Source organism: Peromyscus eremicus, chromosome 19, assembly GCF_949786415.1.
Source record: "Peromyscus eremicus chromosome 19, PerEre_H2_v1, whole genome shotgun sequence".
Classification (NCBI taxonomy): domain Eukaryota; kingdom Metazoa; phylum Chordata; class Mammalia; order Rodentia; family Cricetidae; genus Peromyscus; species Peromyscus eremicus.
Window position 1 is genome coordinate 52,350,153 of NC_081435.1, and position 20,837 is coordinate 52,370,989.

General features: G+C 46.9%; 1 protein-coding gene across 1 annotated transcript in view; it reads right to left on the minus strand.

Moving 5' to 3' along the window:
* Positions 1-20,635, minus strand: part of Atp8b1 (ATPase phospholipid transporting 8B1) — a 128,181-nt gene extending 107,546 nt beyond the window's left edge. The window contains exon 1 of the mRNA XM_059246503.1: positions 20,310-20,635. The gene's annotated coding sequence lies outside the window, so the exon portion shown is untranslated. The remainder of the gene's footprint in view (positions 1-20,309) is intronic.
* Positions 20,636-20,837: the final 202 nt, after the last annotated feature.

Here is a 20,837-nt window from a genome sequence, read left to right on the forward strand (position 1 = left end):
TATTGTGTGTATATGTATGTGTGCATGAACGAGTGCATGGGTGCTTGCGTGTATGTGTGTGTGTGTGTGTGTGTGTGTGTGTGTGTGTACATGCATTTGTGTGTATGTGTACATGTGCCCTCAGAGGAAGGTGTTGGATAGCCCCTGAACTGGAGTTACAGGCAGTTGTGAACCTTCCAATGTAGGTTCTAGGAAACCAAATATGGACTCCGGTCCTCTGCAAGAGCGGGATACACTCTTAACCCCTAAGCCATCTCTCAAACCCCAAGGAAATATTTATTTACACTGTGATTAAGAAGTAACAGGAAAATGAGGACCCAAAGCACGAGGAAAGAATCTTAGAAGATTCCCTGGGACAAGCAAGTCACATGTGGATGTCTGAAGCCTTTTAGAGATGAGAGAGGCAGGGCACGAGGATGACTAGGAATTCTCTGTGCAAAGAGCCTGAGGCCATCCAAACTGGCACTGTCCTAATCAGATACGCATTTTGAAAATGATCACCCTGACCAGCCACTCCAGACGAGGAGTGTTAATCTGTGGCTAAAACAAGACTGAAAGTTCCCCTTGCCCTCTGCAGGTAGGATGCCGCAAGAGAGCAACAGGGCATGGCAGGCAGACACTCCACAAGGCAACACCTTTCCCAGATCATTCCATGGGGCGGGAACAGGACATAAAGATCCCTGTTTCTAGAGCTAAGGGAGTATTCTCCAGCTGAACGTTGTGAGTTCTGAGACTTCCCCCTCTCCCTCAGTAAGCCTTTGGTGTCCCCATTCTTTGTACACAGGGCATTTTGTTAGAGGAGGGTGGTTCCTGCTGTGCCCACATTCCCAAAGGAAGATCATTTTAAAACTACTTCCTCCATTCAGTAGGAGGCAACACTATCCTTCCACGTGCTCCAGACAAACATTCAGAGCTGTGTGTGCTTCTTTCTACCCTTCTCCTGCCCACTAGCTCTGCCTTCCAATAGTTCCAGAATTTAAGCCTAACTCTGTCTTGCTCCCCACCTGGGTAAAGCTCAGGTGTCTCGCATGGCATCAAGGTAGGCTTTTACTCTCTTCCCTCTGTCCTCATCTGTAGTCCAACTTCAGCACGGAAGGCACGGGACTCTTCCAGGATGTGATGTGGATGGGATATGCCCCTGCCCAAAGCCCTGCCATAGTTCCATTTCTCTCTAGGACAGCCTCGAGTCTACCCACTCTTCCCCACTCATCCCCTTCACCCACACTCTCGTTGATCCCACCACAAGTTCCTCCTGCTTGGTTTGAGAAGCCTCTGGCTTGTTGGTTTCTTGGGGCTCTGTAACATCAGTCCCTGAACCCACTTTCCCCAGTGACCACAGGGGGCTCAATGTCTCCCAATCCCATAACCTTACTATAAACAACACTTTTAAGGAACCCTTCTTGCCTATCCCTTTTGTATATCTCTTATTATTTATTTATTTATTTATTTATTTATTTATTTATTTATTCATTCATTCATTCATTCATTCATTCATTTATTTATTTATTTTTAGTTTTTCGAGACAGGGTTTCTCTGTGTAGATTTGGAGCCTGTCCTGGAACTCACTCTGTAGACCAGGTTGGCTTCGAACTCACAGAGATCTGCCTGCCTTTGCCTCCCGAGTACTGGGATTAAAGGCGTGCACCACCACCACCTAGCTATTTATCTCTCTCTTTTTTTTTAAAGTTATTCTCTCCCACCTCCATCCCCATGTATGTTTTAGGGGAATGGATGTGTGGATATAGAGGCCAGAGGTCAACAAGTGGCTTAATTGCTTTCCAACTTATTTTTGGAGGCAACGTTTCTCATTGAGCCTAGGGCTGACTCAGCTAGACTGATTGGCCAGCAAGTCCCAGGGACCCTCCTGTTTCCGCCGCCATAGCATTGGGATTATAGGGCTGTGATGCCATGGCTTCTGGGGACCTAACGCAGGCGCTCCTGCTTACACAGCAAGCATGTTACTACAGTATTACTTCCCACCCTCTACCAAACTTAAAATGCCTTGATGATCTGTCTCTCCCCCTGCAGGATGCACACTTTTGGAGGTTAAGACTTTGCTTCTGTCTACCCTTCAGATGCATACCCAGGCCAAGAACAGACCCCAAACACAGCAAACATCAGGATATTTGCCCACTGGCTGAAAGGTCACCTTATTAAGGCCTCCCCTAGCAACCAGAATCAAGTCACCAGTCCTGGCCTCTTTTCTATCTCTTACATTATTCCTCCCACAGCATCTATCATTAATAGTTGGGTAATTTACCTTCTATGGTATTGGGATTGAACCCAGGGCCTTGTGTATACTGGGCAAGTGCTCTACCACTGAGCTACACCTCCTATAGTGTGTTTCTGCTATCTGTCCACATGAAACTGAACATTAGCTGTTGTATTCAGAATGCCTAGGGATGACTAAAGGGTAGGAACTCAAATAGTTGGAAAGGGAGAAGAAATGGGGGGGGAGTACAGGGGGGGAGGAAAAAAGGGAGGGAGTAGAGAGGAGGGGGAGTAGAAAGAAGAGGAAGGAAAGAAGGGGAGAGGAAGGGAAGGGAGAGAAAAATTCTTACTCTATATTAACAGGATTATAAATGAGTGTCCCCAAAATAGACACGAATACACACGATTATCTGGTTCTATAATAAGAGTCTGTCAGGCATGGAGCAATTAAGCAATCACTTCAGACATGTCCACTCCTATGTTGCTGCAACCGAATCAGAGCAGTAGACAGGCCCTGGAATGCCATCAAAGGGAGCGTGAGTCACTGAAAAACAGCGGTTGTTATTATTTGCAGGCTGCTTTCTTCTAGAGTTTTCTGAACAATAAGGAAAAGGGATTGGTTGAACTTACTTCGTTATATCAAACCAGGTTGAGTATACTCGAAGGTTCAACTCAACCGAGAGATGATACTGAACACTGGGAAACAAAACTGCCATTTGTAATCACCAAGGGCCACCCAGGTACGTCTTCCCTCCAGCGTGGCTGGGGCGGCACACCACCTACAATTATAAAGGTAATGATTTCCATAAAGATACCACCTCAGTTCTTCTGTTACTTTCTCCTTGGGCATTTATTAGTTTTCATACACCACATGGCGAAGCTCTGCCATTCTTGAGTCATTTTAATAATCAGGCTTAATTATCTTCCCTTTGTAGAAAGTAAAGCAAGCCAGAAGAGAGTAGAAGGTGTGGCATGAGTCTCTGGGCCAGTCAGAGAGAGACCAAATCCTGATTCAGCAGCCCAGGGTATGCCAACATGATTGACACCAGAAGACCTACGTTCTCTCTTTATCTTCTCATTCTCCGCTAACTGGAGTCACTTTAGGTCTTTACAGGTGACCAGAAGATAGTCACAAGAAAACCAATACAATGGGGTGCTTGGGTTGTGGCTCAGAACTCAAATCCTTGCCTAGCATGAGCAAGGCTCTAGGACCCCATCCCCTGTAATACAAAAGTAAGCAATTTTTCATTAATACTGATGGCTCTCTGCCTTTTGTTTTTTGAGGTCGGGTCTCTCATGTAGACCAGGTTGGCCTCAAACTCTCTATAGATCTAAGGATGGCCTTGAACTCCTGATCTTTTTGCAGAAGTTGCTCAAAGATAGGGCCCAAACCAGTGGGGAACAGCTAGCTTTCCTGGCTGCACTCCAGCCCTGGGAGGCTACATGTTACCTGCTTTTCTGTGGACGGTCTTCAGGCTGCTTCCTCTATCGATCTCCTTATGTAGTAATTTGAGAGCAGAATCCAATATGAGAAACTACCCAGACTTCAGTCTGTTCTGTAGTTGCCAGACTCCGGAAAAGGGCAAAAGTGACCATCATGGTCCACTCTCATTTCCTTGGGGAGCATCTAGACAGATTTAGAGATGTAAAGACTGCCTTTAGAAGTTTAGCCCACAGACGTGGGATGGCTGCGGATCTTGGGCAAAGGAGCTGGGTAGGCAGGGTGAGAAGGATGATAAAGAGACATCGTTTCATTTCCCACTTCCGGCCTCTGAAGGGTGTACCATTCCATGTATTGCTTATACTAAACATTAGGCTAGATGACGTGCCATGCAACTATAATTCTAGCACTCAGAAGGCTGAAGCAGGAAGATAAATTGAGGCTAGCCTTGGCTGGACAGCAAGACATAGACAGACAGACAGACAGACAGGTGATAGATAAAACTTATGCAAACAAAAACAAATAACACGAGATTAAAAACTGAAGGTCAGAAACTGTTTTTGTCGGAACCCTTTATCAGGAAATAATAAGGGGCCACAGTGTTGCATCTTAGCTGAGAGTGATAATTGGCATCTGAAGAGCTTGTAGCCAGTCAGGGAACTCTCCAAAGCTGGGGGACCCTTTAGTTTTCTTGTTAATCTTTGACCTGATGTTAGTTATCGATGGCTGACTAACAAAATTTCCCTAAATGAGAAATTCATATGTCAGTTTCCGGAACGGACGCAGAAAGCTGGGCGTAGCCCAGGGTACGGTCAAGGTGCTGTCTGGGTGGCAGTCACGTGAAGGGTCAGTCAGGGAGGCTCCAACTACAAGTTTACCCTCTGGGCGGCCGTCAGGATTCAGTTCCTCATGGACACCTGGCTGGAGGCCACTCCAGTCTTTGCCACGTCATCCCTCCCATCTGGCAGATCCAATATGGCAGCTGCCTTCTCTCAAAGAATGCCAGGGGATTTGAGGAAAAGAAATGGCTTCCTTTCTATAGCCTATCTTCAGAGGAACAGCTAACGCATAAGAGAGACATTTCAGGGGCAGACTCCTATATCAATGTCCCTTCCCTTATATTTGGCTAAAAGGCTGTTGTACAGGCTGAGCATGCCCTCATCCCCTATCTGTATACGTGTGCTCCATGACTTTTAACTAAATGTGCTCTCTATCGCATTCCTTAACTGGGCATCTTGGGAAAGGGCCAACCCCTATATGAACATGTGTGGGGTCGCTGAGTGAAATCCCTCGCTTCTTCTACTGAGGGAGAGCATTGCTTTGGAAATACCCCTGTGTTCTCTTGCCTGTTGAAGGCAATAGATATTTCTCTTCTCTTTGATGCCACAGCTGTGCTTACTGTGACTTTGTATTCATCCAGCTATAAATCGATTGTATTAGATTACAATGTGACCCCTCCTCTCTGGCCACAGTCTCTTCATGAGACTGGCTCACTAGGTCTAACCTCCACTCATTTCAAGGTTACCCAGAAACACAAGAAACCACAGAAGCATGAGCCAGTAGACTCTTTATCAGAATCCAAATTTGGTCACGGAGGCTTCAGAGAACAAGGCTGAGAGGTCTGGGAGTAAAACAAAAGCCAGAGAAATTACATAAGGATCCTCAGAAGCTTTAGTGGGGCCCAAATATGGTCAAAAGGAGTCCGAGAAGGCTTTTCTGGAACAACTCTAAGAAGTCTAGCAGAGAAAATAAAACCACAGAGAAATCACGTCACCCAAACTGGTTTCCGGAGGTGCAGAAACTCACAGACTGGGAGGTTGCTGAGAGGCAAAGTTAAATCTAGGCTGGATGGTGAAATTTGGAATTAGCAGTAGCTAGGGCCTCGTGTTCACTTTTTAAATCCTGGCAATGTTGGACATGGCGTTACTATTTCCTGTTGTGGTAATGAATAATAAACCTCAATTTGTATAATAAAAGGAAATATTTGAGAGTAATGTTAAACTTTTTCTGCTGAATCTACTATAAATATTGGCATCAGAAGCCAGATAAAGCAGCAACTAACTAAAACCTTTGCTTATGGTTCTCATAACATAGTGATCATTATAAATCTTAAGTTTCACAAGGGCTGGAGGAGATGGTTCTCAGTGGGTTAAAAGCACTTTCCAATAAGCCCAATAAACCTGAGTTCCATCCCTGGGACCCACACAAAAGGCGGAAACATAATCCTAGTTGTCCAGCTTCCACACGCATGTATATTTGCTTATACTTCCTTTGCCCCCCATACACACACGCCAAACAGGTAAACACAGTTAAAGATTTCACAAGTTTGTCTGTAAATGTAAATTTGTTTTGGTAGATGTCAATAAGCATAGAGAAAATTTTTTAAAGCTGAAGTTGGAAAGGCCAGACTAAAGATAATTTTTAAATCTATTACACACTAGTATAAGTCCTTGAAAATGCTAAAATAGATTTAACATGTGAAAGTTCTTGCTGCAAATGTAGTCAAAGGTTTTATAGGACAGGCTGGATTTGACAAAGACACAGTGTGCCTGGCTCCCAGCTCCCTCTGCACAGCTGTGAAGAATATCCTGTTGTATGTTTACATATATTCATGCTTCGGGAATTTAACAATTAAAGCTGTGATGGGCTGGCTTCCGCTGCAGAGCCGGTGGGAGAAGAAAAAAAACCGGCAGCTTCTGGGAAGATGTAGGGAGGGGAAATCACAATGACTTGGCAAAGGGGGATTCTGGAGTTTGCCAGTTCTACTCAAAGCCAGAGGGATTTTGTATCAACTCCAAGAAATATGATTGCTTGATCTTTTACTGTTCACAGCTCTCAGAATCTCTTAATTGGCTTTAGCCAGAAGGGATTATCTGGTAGAAATAATATTGTACATAATGTGGAGAAATTTTTGTTTATCTTACGGATGGATTCATCCAAACAAAAGGAAGAAGTGGGTCCAGATTTCTTCCTCGAGTTCGTTTCCCAGCCTACCCAGGCTCCCTTGCACCCTAAGTGATTAGGAAATGACTTCCAAGTGGTCAAGAGTCCAATCTCAACAGCCACATCCCTGATTTTACGTGATTCACACTGATGACTACTTCCTTCTCTCGGCGATGTTTCTGACCTGTAGCACTGTGGCCTGGGAGATGCTGACGGCCCAAAGGATGATTTGGGGTCAGCCAGCTATTTACAGGCCATAAAAACAGGGTTGAAGACACAACCACAGCTGATGAGATATGAATAATCTCTGAGAACATCAGAAGGCAGGCCTCTGAGTACAGCCACCTGCTTGAAGTCATCTGGGAAACCTCAGGAAGAGAAGACACAGAGTATGGGAACTTCTGCTTCCATCTATCTATCTATCTATCTATCTATCTATCTATCTATCATCTATCTATCTATCTATCTATCTATCTATCTATCTATCTATCTATCATCCATCCATCTACCTATCTACCTACCTACCTACCAGTTTGTTTTTTGGTTCTCTGAGACAAAATTTTTCATATAGCCCAAGCTGGCTTCAAACTCACTGTGTGGCCAAAGTTGGCTTTGAATTCCTGGTCCTCTTGCCTCCCTCTACCTCCCAAGTACTCAGATTATACATGACATGAGACATGACTATGCTCAGTGACTTCAACTTTATTTTACTTATTTTTAAATTATTTATTTATTTACTGTGTGCATGTGTGTCTCTCTATGTGTATGTGTGTGGGTGTACCTGTGACAATGGACACATGAGGCCAACTTGAGGGAATTGGTTCTTTCCTTCCACCGTGTACATCCTGGGGATCGAACCCAGGTCTTCAGCAAGCGCTTTTAGCTACTGAGTCATCTCACTCGCCCAATTTCTTCCATTTTAAAAGCTCCTAAGGTGACTTCAAAGGACAATGGACAGCACTGGACTCCTGGCTTACTTAGTTGAGGTATCATGGGAAGTTTTGGTCTCGCCAACAAGTGGTAACTCCGTGTTTATTCGTGAGACTGGATTGTGTCCACCTGGAGAGTTGCGGCCCATTTGGTCTGTACTACCACATAGTTAAAACCATCCAGCAGCGGCAGAGCGGAAGAGGGACGAGCACAGTGTGGGAGGGGACTCCTTTCACTGAAGTGCCCTGTGAGGAGTATAAGGAAACCATGCTTGGGCCAGAAGCTTGTGAGAAGGAGCCGTGCTGAGGAAGCCGGTTTCGGGGGATAAAACAACCATGTGAAAGTCCTGGTACAGGAAGTGATTTGTCACGCTCCAAACACTGAAGCTGCAGAGGATAAAGACGCAACTAGGAAGAGGGGAGGAATGGGAGTAAGCCTGGTAAGCACAGGAGAGGAGGTGGCTATCCTCATCCCACAATACTAAAAGGTTTTCCTCTAGGTGTAGAAAAGTCCCGGGATCTGAGTGGTTCGGTTGGAGGGAGTGGGGTGAAATGTATGCATCAGTCAGGATGCTATTGCGGCAATCCCAAGGAGGAAGGAGGCCGGCTTGAATGGAGCAGGTACCAGTGGACAAAGAGGTAGCCGATTGGCGTCAAGACCATTTGGACATAGAAGCTGCAAAGGACATTGGGCTGCAAAGAGAGTTAGGGATAGTTTAGAATAATTCAAGTCCAGGTTTCTGGCTTAAGCATCAGCTAGAGAGTCATTATTTTCCAAAATTGTCAGAGTTCAATTCTCCATAGGCTAGGCTTGGGATGTCAGGGGGTGTGATGGATCAGTGACAGTATCACCTTGATGAGATTAAGAAACACCATGGAAACACACCTCTGGGCATGAATGCTGTGGTGTTTCCAGATTTCACTGGGAAAGGAAGATCCACCCTGAACATGGGATGCACCATTTCATGGGCCCGGGTCCAAGTGTAAAAGCAAGTGAATACCGGCATTTTTCTAGCTCTCTCTGCTTCCTGGCTATAGATACAATGTTATAGCTACCTCACAGTCCCGCACCATGCCTTCCCCGGCATGATGGTAAAATTACGAGCAAAACACCACCTTCCTCCTTAAGGTGCCTCTTGACAGGTCCAAAGGGGCCAGGAATAGGAGCAAGAGGTATCTGGGACTGCACCCTAGGGACCCCAATACTAGAAGAGAATTCCTATCTGTGGGTCAGAATAAGAGTTCTCAACCCAACACCACTGCAATTTTGAGTAGGGTGCTTCAGTGTTGGGGGTGTGGCATGGGGGGATGCTTATCAGTATCTCTGGCCTCTACTAATAGAGTCTACTCACATTCCCTGAGTTGTGATGGCCTGATGTATTCCTTGAGGGCAAAATTTACTCAGATGAGGTTGGGGACATGATACCAGTAATCCTTGATAAACCTCAATCTAAAAGGATTTACAGCAAAATAAAGATAATTTATATAAATTACTCCAATGTTCTTACGGACAAGCACATAAAATTGATTGACTGAAGTCAGATCAAGCACCGAGCTTCACTTTGCCCCATCCCATTAGAGTTAGACTGGCCCCAAGATAACTGTATGATCTTAAAACTCTTTGTCCCTTGTCTTCTGACAGTACGATGCTCGCAACGGTGAGGGATAGAGCTGTCTTCATCCCTGCTTGCAAATGTTCCATAGTTCAGAATTACAGACCAATCTAAGAATTTCCAAATACTACTTGTCAAGAGATCCATAACCCAGACCAGGATGTCAAAAGAATCCAATTTCCCAGAATGGGAACTAACTTTTGGAAAGAGAGAAAGGAAGGGAGACATTGCCAAGTTGTGGCGTTTGCAAAGCACAGCCATTGGAGTGACAAGCGGTTCTGGGCCAACCAACGTAGGTGCCAGAAGCTGAACTCGGGTCCTCTGAAGAGCTGCACGCCAACCACTGAGCTATGTTCCCCTCCCCTACTAAAGACATTTTCATAAGCAAATATTTTGCTGCTTCAATGTCAACTCTGCCACAAGGACTGGCCTGAAGATTTTGGATGAGTAGGACTCTGGGATCACATCCAGACACAGCAAGAACACATTTGTTAAAATCCTTTACTTCTGTCACCTTGAGCAGTTGAGTAGCAGTAAAGATCTGGCTGTAATTGTGTGTCAGTGGGAGCAGCCCAATACCTTTAAATTATTCACTCCAAGTCTTAACTTACAGAAATGTTATGGGTTTTTGCCAGTGCTGTTTGGCTGGATTGTTTTATTATTTTGTTATTGTTGTTGTTGTTGTTGAGACAAGGTCTCACTACGTAGCCCCAGCTGATCTGGTACTTATTAAGTACAGTCAGGCAGCCTCAAACTCATAGCGATTGTCCTGTCTCAAGCTCTAGAGTGCTGGGACCGTAAGTATGCACCACAGCCAGTTTTATGTTCTGTGTCTTGCCACAATTTACAAAAAGAGACAGAGAACAGGCCCAAGAGGGTCTCCTGGAGGAGGCTGTCCTTGAAGGAGGAGAAGGCCACAGTCAGGGTAAAGAATGTTCCAGTCAACCAGGATAGCATGTGCCAAGACCCTGCTGGGGAGGAACTTAGGGTTATGTTCTGGGGTCTGTGAATAGTGAGAGTAGAATTGGGAGAAAGGGGCACAGGTCTGGGAAACGTGGATAGAGCAGGCCAAGCCAAGATGTAAAGGACCTGATAGAAGCCATTATCAGATTTTTAAGTAGAGGTACATGACTTGATTTCTGTCTTCAGCTGATAAGCCAGACCACGACGCTGAGAATGGGCAGGGATGGAAACAAGAGTGGAAGCAGGGAGGCCAGTTAGGATGCTACCACAGGGTCAGAGCTCCTGGAGGCTTGAACCAGGAAAGCAGGGTCGGGTGAGAAGTGGAGGGTAAGAGCTGTCTCTTCTCAATAGACTCTTGGTCTTAGTGACAGGTTAGCTCTGAGAACCTAAAAGATGTTTCTGATGACTGACTTCTGACTCAAATGGCTCATGACAGTGTTACTTAGGCAGACAAGTGGGTTTAAAAGATAGAGAATCTTACTTTGGGCCTGTTCAGTTTGCTCTCCTGGGACACAAGAACATGGCCAAGGTCACACTTTGACGGAGCCACAAGCTGAGGCTGGAGATACATTTTTAGAAAACATCAAATTTGGTTTGAGTGCTCCAAGGATACACCAAGAAAACCCATGAAAGCACTTCTTGACACTGTGATGCTCTCTGACACTGTGGTGCCCCTTGACACTGTGGTGCCCCTGACACTGTGGTGCCCCTGACACTGTGGTGCCCCCTGACACTGTGGTGCCCCTTGACACTGTGGTGCCCCCTGACACTGTGGTGCCCCCTGACACTGTGGTGTCCCCTGACACTGTGGTGCTCCCTGACATTGTGGTGCTCCTTGACATTGTGGCAATCCTTGACACTGTGGTGCTCCTTGACATTGTGGCAATCCTTGACACTGCCATCAGCCTTGGACACTGGATTGATATTTGTGAAATATGCATATAATTTTTGAGCAACAAAGTGTGCAAAGTGAAGCAAAAATGCACAAGTCTTGTCTTATGGACAGAGATGAGGATAAGTGAAGGCTGGGTTCCCAGACATGTCTCAAAATAGTTCTCATCTGCAAGACTCTTCCTTCTACATGAATTCCTTTCTCCTTAGGCAAGTAACCTACTGTTACTATAGATTATAACTACAATATCAACCTGTTTCATACCTCCTTTGTACAAAAATTTGTTTTGAAATAAGGCCTCACTCTGAGAGGCAGACTAACCTCCAACTTGGGGCAATTCTCCTGCCTCTGCCTCTAGAGTGCTGGGATTACAGGTGGGCACCATCTCAGTATTTTGTTTATATTTACTCTTCTTTCCCGATCCCAGTGGCCCTGTGAGTTCTACAGCCAAGGAACACCATGCTTGCCTTGTTCATGAGCGGACACAAGGTTTGGCATATGGGGTAGAGGTGGGTCAGGGGTGGATGGCTGGAAGGAATGGCTCTTTTTGTAGCATTGGTGTTCTTGGATGACTCATGGATCAGCTTCCACCAATGTTTCCTATGCTCCATCCCCTTTTCTGAACACACTCCTTTCTCACCGACCTGGGAACACACACTGGTGGTAAACACAGGTCCTCTGAACACGGCCAGATGGACATATTTCTGAGGAGTTGACTTTAGACTCTCTAAGCAGCCATCTCAGCACAGCTCATTGGGGATGCGGCCCCTTAGAAACTCACACTTCTTCTGCAGCTCAGGCTCAGCCACAGAAGTTATCTTTGCCCCCTCCTCTTCTGCTACACACTTACCTACACACACACACACACACACACACACACACACACACACATACACACACAGGCACGCATGCATGCATGCACACACACCGATGTGCCCAGAAATTCTATCCTATTGCCTTTCAATCTATCAAGTTAAAACTTACATCTACATCCATATATCTACACCTCATTAATCCCATTCTCTCTCTCTCTCTCTCTCTCTCTCTCTCTCTCTCTCTCTCTCTCTCTCTCTCTCTCTCTGACATCTAATCATTATGGATTCTATCTCACCTTGTGGACATAGCCCTACTGCCTGGTTTCTTGGCTTAGGACCTTCCACCCTGGTCTGGTCTATAAACAGCAACCTGACTGACCCAGGTCAGATCACACCCCTTCAGTGAGTGACATGCTGCACTGATCCTCTATCTCATACAAGTCAAAGCCAAAGTCCTTACAAAGCCTGGCAGGCCCTGCAAAGTCTTCCTCTAGCCCTCGACTGTCACCTTCACATTGCTAGTTTGTTTTCTCATTTTTGTTTCTTTTGATAGGCTTCTGCTTATAGTGCAGACCCGCTTAAAAGTCATAGCCTCTCGCCTCAGTCAAATGCAGGCACACAGGTGAGTGAGGAGTTACAGGTGGACATAGCTCCATCTGGCTCATCACTTTCTCTCTCCCTCTCTACTCACTCATTCACTCCCACAGTACCGTTTGTTTTTTTTGTTTTTGTTTTTATCAGACCAGCCAGGCACTCCTTCTTCAAGACCTCTGCCCTGCACTATATGACCCTTGCCTCCTGCCTCAGACACTCCATAGGTCCTCCTCTCCCTTCTCCCCTCAAGTCTTTGCTCACGGGTCACCTTCTCGGTAAGGGCACTCCACTTTCAATGGTAACTCATGTCCTTGCCAGCCTTTTCTCCCGCTATCACAAAGCAGGTATCTTGGTGTGCAATATATAATCACCCTATTTGTTATGTATACTTAACAACTACCATCTGTCGCCTCTTGAATTCGAGTTCCCGAAGGACACGTTTCTCTGATAATTCACTGACACATGGCCAAGGCTTGGCACACATGGCCAAGGCTTGGCACACAGACCTGTGGGGTGTCGGACTCACCCTCTGATTCTGTGGGATCTCTAAACTTTGTACACATCCAAGAGGCTTCTCTGGGAGATGATGCAGGAGACAGAAAGCTCCAGTCACAGAACTTTAGCTACTGAAGTCAAAACGCAAGAAACAGGACTAATTTGTCCCTGAAGCTTAGCCAAACTCGTCCTGTCTCAATGCCCTGGTCTCGATGATCTTAAAGACCCATGACATGTTAGATGCACACAGCTCCCTGTAAAGTGGTTTGACAGTCTCGTACTAGAATGTTCACATTTCCCTCTTTCTGAGTGTTGATTTGTTCGGTTTTCTTGAGACAGGCTCCCATGTAGCCTGGGATAGGTAGCTGAAGCTAGCCTTGAACTTGATCTTCTTGCCTCCCCCCTCAATACTAGGATTACAGGCACACACAACACAGAGATAAATTCACTCTCTAACCCCACTCTCACCTTTACACTAAGGACTGAACCCAAGGCTTTGTATGTGCTAGGCAAGTGCTCTTCCACTGAGCAGCATACACATACCCCCTTATCGCCCCCCCCCCCCTTTTTTTAGGAAAGACTCTTGCTATATAGCTCAGGTTGGTCTGAAACTTGTGATTCTCAGCCTCCCTCAGCCTCCTCGAATGCTGGGATTATAGGCACTCTGGACCATGCCTGACCCATCTGAACATCTTCTTACGGTCAGTAGATGAGCAGTTAGTGACCTGTCATACTTTACAATACAAATGACCCTCTGCCTTAGAGCTTTTACTGAAGGCTGCCCATTCCACCCAAAGGTAGAAAACCATCTGACACTTGAATATTCAATTAAAAGATTTTTTTTAATTGAGTGATTTTTTAAAAAAAATCTTGTTTCAATTGATGAAGGAAGCTAGGATTCTTTTCTCCACCCAGAATGTCATGTCTAACAGGCAATTTCAGTCATGGTGCCACAGATCCTGAGCTTGGACACCCAGGATGGCATAGAGTGCAGTCAACCACAGCGCCACAGCAGGCCAGCTGGGAGACAATAGCAAATGACCTTCGCTTAGAAAGGGCAGCTGTAGATTTCTGGGAGAAGGGGGTGGTTGTTACCTTGCATTTTTGATATCACCCCCTGCACCCTAGGATTTCCCCACAGTGGTTCTGGAGGGAAGCATGGCACTCATGTGCCATGTCCTCAGCCTTACTTAGGAAGAAAGATTTTAACCAAGCAAGCACTCCAAACCCTACATGAATAAACAAGAACATAAACAAGCCCACAGCAACATTATTCACAAGTCAGAGGTGGAGACAATCCAAATACAATGGATTTGTCAAATGGCTTAGGTGGGTAAACACACTGTGGAGACGGATAATGGAGTATTATTCCCCCTAACAGCAGAAGGCAGCCATACTGTGGACAAACCCGGAAGCTACGATGCTTAAAAAAAATGAGCCAGCCACAGAAGGATAAGTATGATTATACTCGACATCAGATGCCATAGACTAATCAGGTTCAAAGTGACAGGAAGTGGAATAGAGACAGGGGCTCTGGGATAGAGAGACATGGAAAGAGTTGTGTGAGACATTGAACGACTTTATGGACTGATGTTGGTGTTTGCTACCCAATAATAAGGATGTATTTAGTGCCACTGATCCACACTCTGAAGGTGGCTAACATGGCCACATTGGATGTTTTGTACATTTAACCATTTTCTAAAATGTCCATGAAATCAGTTTTTGCACTATGAAGGAGATCACAAAGGTCCCTTTTTCTCCCAAAGTCATCCTGCTACCAAAAGCAGGAGTTCATCTAATCCTGTCTCTGCAGCCTACCCCGCTGCCCCGTTACGCATGATTTCCATGTGGAGCCACAAGTTCTAGAAGTTTGTTGTCAGCCGCTAGCTCAAGCCTTCGAGGACCCATGCACTCAGTTTCCAATGCAAAGACAAGGCCAGTGTTTCCCACCAGGAAGTGGACAGTACCCATGCCATCTCACTGGGGAGTGACTATTTAAAGCACTTGAGCGGTCTCAATATCCACTTTCTCACGGAGAATGGAGATGGAGCACAGAGGTCTCAGCTCACTGGGTCCCAAGAGGGCAAAGTAAGAATACGTGTACATCACAGCACATTTGATCAAAGAAATCACGTATCCAGCTCATGGGCACATGTCCTCATGAGCAAGGTAGACTGCCAGGGAGCATGTGGGGATAATATCTGGTGTCAGAGAATCTCTGTTTGGGATTTTCCAGCTCAACTCAGTGTGGGTGAAGGTTAGAAAACTGATTTCAAACACAGCGTACCCTAAATCAAACAAACCTCAACTCTGGTGGAACAAAAGCCACTCAGTAAAGAAACAAAGCCATAAAACAACAGTCCTGCAAATAGAAAGCCAGGCTACCAGGCAAAGGTCAGGCACTATACATACACAGTGCAGAAGCTAACTCCTCAACCGTGTTAGTAGGGAGGGAATAGCCTTCACCATTGACAGTATTTAGGGCAGTCTTCCCCCAGGAGTCCAGTCCTTGGCCCAGCATGACACCTCCGCTATCATGGCCAGGCCCAGCTCTCACACTTGAAAGGCTAGACTTGGAGATTGATGATAAACCATGCCCACAGAGCTGGAAGAGTCCCCACACAGCCATACAGACCTCAAATCCAAGACCACCCTCTTCCCATGTAGAGACAGTGTCCAGAGCAGGAGAGAGAACCTGGTCGACTCTCCCCGCCTCCGCACCCCCCCTCCAGATTTATCTATCTGTCTATCTATCTATCTATCTATCTATCTATCTATCTATCTATCTATCTAGTTGGTTTGTTTTTTGAGACAGGGTTTCACTGTGTAGAACCTGGTCAACTCTTTTTTTTTTCCTGATTGATTGATTGATTGATTGGGTTGGTTGGTTGGTTGGTTGGTTGGTTGGTTGGTTGGTTGGTTAGTTGACTGGTTTTTCAAGACAGGGTTTCACTGTATAGACCTGGCTGTCCTGGAACTCATTATTTTTATTTTGTGTATGTATGTTTTTGCCTGTTTGTGCACCACATGCATGCAGTACCCTTGGTGGCCAGAAAAGAGCATCGGACCACCTGAGTGAAGCTACAGAGGCTTGTGAACTGCCACGCCCATGCTCTGAACCAAACTTGGGTCCTCTGCAAGTACAGCAAGCGCTCTTAGCTGTCAATCCATCTCTCCACTCCTGACCAGATCTCTTATCACAGAAGAAAACTAACTCAGACTCTTAATAAACCTGCCAATCTTCCCTAAAACAGGGAGGTAATCCATTGGCACAATTGAACGTGAATGAATGAATGAGGTTGCATCAAGTTTTCACTAGCAACACATACCCCGGCTCCACAAACCATGACGTTAACACACTACTCAGTATTAAACTGGGAGTAAAGAGGAGGAAGGAGATGAGTGATAAGCAAAACCCAGGGGTACAGAAGGCATTCGAGTGTGCTGAGTGTCCCAAGAGCCTCTGCTGGGCAGGAGGAGGGAAGCACCCAGTTGAGGACATCCGGAGTCCCTGTGGCTGTCACTGACTGAACTCATCCTCCTGAAAGGTTAGACGTCAAATGAGCTCCCTAGTTGTGGAAGCACTCCAGAACAATGACGAGGATTTGAAGCCTTAGAAACTTTCTTTCCATGTCCAGGTGCAGATGGGCACCTGTGTTTGCTAAACAAATGCTAACATGTAAAATGAATCCCGTGTCCCTCCCCCTCCCCTCCCCAGCCCAGGAGAAAGGCGATGGGCGGAAGAACACCACACCCAGAGCACCAGCAACCGCACAGCTATGCCAATGACCGGCCACCCTTTCTTAAGCGCTCTGCTTTCCCAAGTGCTTCATTTGAGACTCATTACATCACAGCTTTGCAGGCGAAGAGGCCCGGCTGCCATAAGTTCCCTGGGTTGTGCAGCTGGGGAGCAACGGAGCAGTGTAGACACCAACCTGGGTCCGAGGCAGTAGAACCCAGCATCTCTGCTTTACAGCTGCTGCCGGACTCTTTCCTGGGACCAGTTATCAAAATAGTCCCCACTGTGGGCAGGTTGGGTGATAATTTATTTAAAAGTGCAGTTCACTCAGAAGTGTCAGGAGGCTTACTAATCTGTGCCTAAGTGTGAGCTGATAAGTCCCCTCGTTTCTAGGAATAAAAATGAGAAAGAAGGCATATGTACCACAACCATGTATATACACATAGGCATCTTTTCTATAATCATCCTTCATAAAACGAGGGCCTTCTTGACATGGAGAGCTACAAAAGGTCTTAGATTTGGCATTGCTTTTAGGTGGGCCCTGGGATGGGATTCAGGAATAGAACAGGTGATAGGCTGAAAAAGATAAACTGTTTGTGTATGTGTCTTAATTCAACCTCTTTGGGAAGCAAGTTGTTACATTTAAAAAAAAAACTATTAACAAACACTGGATCTAATAGAATGACATAAAAATGACACACACTCTCTCAAGATATCCAAAGACCCTCCCCCCCAACACACACACACACAAAGAAAACTTCCTAGGAGATAAATCTAGAAGCAGATGTAGAGGCAAATTCTAAAAGCAAGTTCTTAAACCTTAAAGGTCCTCTTGGTAGGAGCCCGGGTCAGGAATGGACGCAGCAAAACTTGTACTTGCCCCTAGAGAGCCAATTCCTCTGTATCAGAAGGTCCAAAGGTTTCTCTAACCAACTAAAAATGAAAGAGCAAAGCCAACAGGAGAATTAAAAGCTCTCTGGAGTTATAAAGATCGATCGCCTGTGGGCCATGAGTATTGCTTCAGAAAAACTAACACAGAATTTAAACTAGTAAGATGATAAAATGTTAATATACCTAATGTGCCTCTTTACATGTTCAGACTCCAGTATCAAGTGATTATAATGAGTAAATACCAAATACTTGCGTCCCTGGTGCTGGCTTTCTAAAGCCTTGCCAAAGGCCGGGAGAAAAGCTAGGTGGTAAGTACTTGGTTAGCTTATCCCCAGCTCTGAAAAAATTAAGAATTACATAATAAAATAAGCCAGGTGTGGGGGTACACTCGTTTCAGCACTTGGGAAGCCAAGGAGGGGGTGGGGATCAGGAATTCAAGGTCACTGTCAGCTACTAGCAAGCTTGAGGCCAACATAAACAAAGGAGACCCTGCCTCGAGATAACCATGATAATAAAGACAGATAATAAAAAATAAAAACAGCATTCTTCTAATAAAGAAAATAAAACAACATTCGAACATCGACTTTTTGTAAAGGACACACGTGTCCTCTCCCTTCTCACCAACCATCCCCCACCCCACCCCACCCCCCAAAAAACAACATTAGTCTCTTTCCCCCTTAACAGATGAGCAAACTGGCAATTCAATTAGTGATATACCTGAAATCGGATGGACTCTAAAAACCACGTGTTTCCTACTACCCTTCGCTTTAAAGCAGGGGAGAAGAGGGACAGGAAGGTGAGATCAAGGCCTGCCACTCAGGATGCTCAGGTGTTGCTTTCCCTCAGCTCCAAGATCCCAACACCTGAAGTGAGTGAGGCTGACCATGGAGCTAGCCCTGATCTTGACTTATATCCAAAGATTCACCATCTTCAACAGAAAAGGAAAAATTCCCCCAAGTCCCCTCACTAGGAAGAGATGACAAGTAATCTTGGGTGTGAATTATCCTTAAAAATCAGAAGGAGTGTTTGAAGGTGGTGGGCACGGAGCTGGCATGGATGTCAGATGTGTTGGTTGGTACTAAGTAACCCACCCGAGTGTTTTGGCCCCTCTTGGGGCCCTACCCAAAGAACCAGTGAAAATTATCCAAGTACAGCTGTTAGAAGATGATAAAAAGAACACGGCGTTACGGATTCTCACTCAAAAGAACAAGGGAGTCTCTACACAAAGAAAACCATTAGCAGCTTCGGAGGAGTAATTGTAGGCAGATGTGACTGCTCCCCAGAAATTAATCAGCTAATAACCACTCATCATCCTTCGCACAGTCTATGCATTTGTAATAGGTTTTAATAAGGTCTTAACAAAAGGCAGAGTAATGAATGGCACTTTAGACCTAACACGAGGGTATTGCTTAGACGGTGAAAACCAGAGAGCTTTGACCTCGTGCTTTGTGTGGTTTTCCTCTTTTGATACGGACCTCTATTTACTATCCATGGAGACCTTGAAACATCATACATCCTTTAATAGGCTTTCTTCCTCGAGGCAGTGAGCCTTCCCCCGTGACCAAGGAGTGCATGGTGTCTTCCCATACTTCACTGGTGTTATCTGGTTTAATTTTCTAGGTGGTTAAGGGGAAGAATTTTGAAGGCAACACGACTAGAAAGATGGGAGGGAATCTTTTCTTCACTCCAACAGAGCGTGCCATTTGCGGAGCGTGGGGGACTCCACAGAGCTAGCCACTAGAGAAGGGCTAGAAGAAGAGGAACAGCCTAAAGCACCGAGCGCAGGCCTAGGGGTCCAGTGAGGTTGCTGGGACTCAAATGGAGCCTTTGCTTTCCTGTGCTGCATCCTCCTGGAACCCTAGTGCTCTTCCCAGAGCGGTCTAGAGATCTACGTTCTATGCCTCTAGGGGCAGAGACATACACGCCTACAACTCCCTCGGAGGAGCTGGCCAGACATTTCTTTCACTTTGGGCTGAGAGAGTTAGCCAAGAGATGATTTAAAGTACCGGCCCCGTTCCATGCCACATCTCCCGCCTCCTGCCGCGTTTTCCTTCAACAAACGCCCAGAAGTGACAGCTCCAGGCGTCAAACTGGGGATTAAGGACAGCCAGCCGGCGGCAGTGCGTCGGAGCTAGTGAGCACGACCCCACAGTCACCCGGAAAACTGTTTTCCCCCACTCCTCCTTCACCGATGCGCACAGAAAGAGCTTTGGAGGCAATGGGTCTCACCCCCTCCATCCTTCCCAGCAGGTGCGCCGCGGCCAGAAACATTCCTCCCTAAGGTCATTTTCGGGCGCACTGGATCGCCTTTGCCCCAAACCTGTCAGTGGAAGATTCCCAGAAGGGCGGTGGTCCTCGCGTGACAGCCAGCGACACTCTTCAAAGATCCCCAATCCGTTCTTGATTTAACTCTGGGATCTTAACTCCAGACATGTGTGTCGCAAACCAATGAAAAATATAGCAAAATACCCAAACAGCTCCCGGGAGATTCCCCGCCTCCCTACCCCCAACAGGTGAAAACCTTAAAGAACTGGGAATCATCGCTCAGCTTGTCCTTCCGCCAACCGCGGACCGTGGCGGGGGCAAAGGCTTCCCGTACCCCCACCCCCGCCCCCAAATACCACTTGTCCAGGCTCAGGGGCCGGAGGGCTCAGACAGCTGCTGCCACCGCATCGCGGATGCGTGGATTCCACTAGCCAGTGGACCACCAAAGGAGCCAGGGGACCCTGCCCGGCTGGTTGGATCCGGGAGGTCGGGGAACACCAGCGCCTCGCCCCTCTTACCTAGTGCTCACTGGGCCCCGGCTGGGGCATCCGCGGGGTGCGCGCCGCTCCAAGGCTTGTGCGCACCTGGCCGCCTCCCGCCCGGCCCCAGCGCTGCGGCTGCGCTAGCGCTGCATGGCACACAGGGGCTGGCCGGGGGCCCCGGGAAGCCTGTCCAGTTGGCCGCGACTCCTCCGGCTCTCGTGGCTCGCCAAGGGCTCCCCGCCTTCCCCCGCCCCGCGTCAGTGCGCCCTTCCTCGGCGGCCGTCCTTTTCCCTCCGCTCTGCCCGACCGGACAAACTGGTTTCTCTGCTCCAGGGAGGAGCCTCTCGCCTCCCCCTGGCAGCGGCCGTGGCCGCGCGCGGCTTGGGGACCAAGCTGGAGCTGGGGCCGGGGGCGGGCCCCGCCGTCTGCCCTCCCTCGATCCCTCCCCCGGGTGGAGAGGGGCTGGGCAGCCCGGCCTGGGGTTGGCTTACGTAGCCCTGCTCTAGTGCGACGTCCTAGGGCCCCAGAGGCAGGTGGCCACCCCTGACCGTGACCGATCTTAGT